The sequence below is a fragment of the Orycteropus afer genome, unplaced genomic scaffold (genome assembly GCF_000298275.1).
Source record: "Orycteropus afer afer isolate SDZICR_OR568_19922 unplaced genomic scaffold, OryAfe1.0 scaffold00269, whole genome shotgun sequence".
In the NCBI taxonomy this organism is placed as follows: Eukaryota; Metazoa; Chordata; class Mammalia; order Tubulidentata; family Orycteropodidae; genus Orycteropus; species Orycteropus afer.
In genome coordinates, this window is record NW_006921856.1 from 1,974,034 (window position 1) to 1,977,912 (window position 3,879).

Consider the following 3,879-nt stretch of genomic DNA (forward strand, 5'->3'; position numbering starts at 1 on the left):
GTCCTCTAAGTTCAACCACATTATGCAGTGTTTTGGAGATTTTATGCTATTCTTTAGAGTTGCATAGCATTCTATTTTTTGTAAGTACCATAGTTTTGTTATTCATTCTTCAGCTGATGGACACCTAGGTTGTTTCCATCTTTTGGCTATTGTAAATAGTGCTGCAATGAACATGGGTGTGCATATGTCTGTTCTTGTGCTGGTTCTCACTTCTTTAGGATATATACCATGTAATGGAATGGCTGAGTCAAATAGTATTCCTAATTCCAACTTTTTAAGGAAACATCATATTGCTTTCCACAGTGGTTGTATCATTTTATAATCCCACAGGCAGTGTATGAGAGTCCCAATCTCTCTTCATTCTCGCCAGCATTTGGTATTTTCTGTCTTGTTGAATTTTGCTACTAGTGCTGGGGCAAGATATTATCTCATTGTTGTTTTGACTTGCCTCTCTCTAATGGCTTATGATAGTGAGCATTTCTTTATATGTTTGCTGGCTGCCTGAGTAGCCTCTTTGGTGAAGTGTCTATTCATGCTTTCTGACCATTTTTAATTGGACTATTTACCTTTTTGTTGTTGAGGTGTTGGAGTTTTCTATAAATTCTAGAGATCCCTTCTCAGAAACGTCATTGCCAAATATTATTTTCCAATCTGCAGGTTCTCTTTTGAAGTCTTTGGAATTACATAAAAATTTAATTTTCATAAGGTCCCATTCATCTAATTTATCTTCTGCTGTTTGTGCATTTTGGATTATGCTTGATAGTCTCTTTATGCCATAGATTAGGCCACTAAATTTGCCTCTAGTTTTTCCTTGAGGAACTTTATAGTTTTAGGTTTTACCTTTAAGTCTTTGATTATCTGGAGTTAGTTTTTGTGTATGGTGTGAGGAGCAAATCTTGTTTCATTTTTCTGCAAATGAATATCCAGTTTTGCCAGCACCGTTTATTAAACAGACATTCTCTTCACTATTTAATGGATTTTGGCCCTTTGTCAAAGATCAGCTGACCATAGGTTGATGGATCTATTTCAAGGTTCTCAATTCTATTCCATTGGTCTATGCATCTATCTGCCATTTTACCGATACCAGGCAGTTTTCAGTACTGTGGCTGTACAGATTTTGAGATCCAGCAGTGTGAGATCTCCTACTTTGTTCTTCTTCAGTAATGATTTGCTTGTCTGAGGTCTCTTTCCTTTCCATATAAAGTTAGTAGTAGTTTTCTCCATATATGGAAAGAATGTTGATGGCATCTGGATTGGGATTACATTGAATATATAGATTGCTTTGGGTAGAATTGACATTTTCACAATGTTCAATCTTCTTATCCACGAGCATGGTATGTTCTTCCACTTACGTACATATCTTATGATTTCTTGAAGTAGTCTTTTACAGATTTCTTTGTACAAGTCTTCTGTGTCCCTGGTAAGATTTATTCCCAATCATTTTATTTATTTGTTTGTTTGTTTGTTTGTTTATAGCTATTGTAAATGGAGGAGCTCTGGTAGCATAGGTTGATAAGGCATTTGACTGCTAGCCAGAAGTCTTGTGGTTCAAACACACCAGCCACTCCTTGGTGGGAAAGCTGTGCAATCTACTTCCATAGTGATACTACCTTGGAAAGCCAAGGAGGGGTCACTATGAGTCAGGTTGGACTCGACAACAGTGAGTTTGGTTTATTGTAAATGGTGTTCATTTCCTTATTTATTTTTCAGCAATCTCTTTGCTGGTGTAGAGGAATCCAACTGATTTTTGGATGTTGATCTTGTATCCTGCCACTGTGCTAAATCTCTCAATTTGTTCCAGTAGATTTTTGACTGAGTCTCTTGCATTTTGTAGGTATAGGATCATATCATCAGCAAATAGGGATTGTTTGACTTCTTCCTTACCAATTTTGATTCCTTTTATTTCCCTTCCTTGCCTTATTGCCCTGGGTAGGACTTCCAAAACAATGTTGAATAGAAGTGGTGATAGAGGGCATCTTTCTCTGGTCCTGTTCACAACGGGAGTGGTTTCTGTCTCTACCCATTGAGAATAATGTCGGCTGTTGGTTTTGCATAGGTGCCCTGTATTATGGTGAGGAATGTCCTTTTTATTCCTATTTTGCTGAAGGTTTTTTATTAGGAATGGGCACTGGATTTTATCAAGTGACTTTTATGCATTGACTGATATGATCATGTTCTTTTCCTTTGTTTTATTTACGTGAAGGATGACGTTGATTGTTTTTCTAATGTTGAAACATCCTTGCATACCTCTTATGAACCCACTTGGTCATAATGAATTGTTTTCTTGATATGTTGCTGAAATCTATTGGCTACGATTTTGTTGAAGATTATTGCATCTATATTCACGAGGGGTATTGGTCTGTAGTTTTCACTTTCAGTGATGTCTTTGCCTGGTTCTGATATCAACGTTATGCTTGCTTCATAAAATGAACTAGGGTTCACTCCATCCTTTTATATACTTTGAAATAGTTTGAGTAGGATTGGTGTCAGTTCTTCTTGGAGTGTTTGGTAGAATTCTCTAATGAAACCATCTGGGCTAGGCCTCTTTTTTTTGTTGTTGTTGGTAATTTTTTTATGATCTATTCAATTTCTTATTTTGTTACAGATTTGTTCAACTTTTCCACATCAGTCTATGTTAGTTTAGGTAAGTGGTATGTTTCTAAAAATTTGTCCATTTCTTCCAGATTATCACAATTGTTGAAGTACAGTCTTCATACTATTCTGATATTATCCTTTTTATTTCAGTTGGTTGTGTTGTGATGTTGCCCATTTCATTTCTTATTTGTGTTATTTGTATTCTCTCCTTCTTTTCCTTTGTTAAATTTGCCAATTGTGTGTCAATTGTTTTAAGCTTTTCCAAATACCAACTTCTAATTTTTTTGATTTTTTCTATTGTCTTTCTATTTTCTGTTTCATTGATTTCTGTCCAAATCTTTATTATTTCTGTTCTTCTGGTGACTGTAGGCTTTTCTTGCTGTTCTTTTTCTAATGTTGGGGATGTTGGTTTAAAGTGTTGATTTCGGCTCTTTTTCTTTTTTGATGTATACATTTATTGCTATAAATTGGCCTCTGATCACTGCTTTTGCTATGTCCCAATGATTTTGGTTTGTTGTATTTACGTTCTCATTTGATTCAAGGAATGTTTGAATTTTTATTTTTTATTTCTTCTTTTACCCAGTCTTTCTTAAGGAGAGTGTATTCAGTTTCCATGTGTTTATTCTTTTTCTGTTGATCTTCTTATTGTTGATTTCTAATTTGATAGCATTGCGATCTTAGAAGATGCTTTGCAGCATTTCAATGTTTCTATATTTATTAAGGCTTGCTTTATGGTCTAACATATGGTCTATCATGGAGAATGTTGCTTGTGCACTGGAAAAGAAAGTATATTGTGCTATTGTTGGGTGAAGTGCTCTGTAGATGTCTTTAAGGTCAGGTTAGTGGATTGTGTTGTTAAGTTGTTCTGTGTCTTTGTTGAGCTTCTTTCCAGTTCTATCGTTCATTGAAAGTGGCATATTAAAGTCTGCCACTATGACTGTGGAGTCATCTATTTGCCTTTTCAACTCTTTTAAAATCTGATTTATTTATTTTGAGGCTCTTTCATTGAGTTCACAGATATTTATTATGGTTATATCTTCTTGTTCAATTGATCCTTTAATCATTATATTGTGACCTTCTGTGATAGTTGGAGCTGTGTGTCAACTTGGCTGGACCCCAGTTCTGTGTGGTTGTTACCATGATGGGATCAGATGACTGTGTTCTGAGTGGCCAGTCTGCCCAAGGGGAGTTTCCCTAGGGGTGTGGCCTGCTTCCAATATATCCAGGGACATCCTGGGAAGAGACACATTCTTTTGAGGTATTGGAATCCTGGTGTGCGGACTA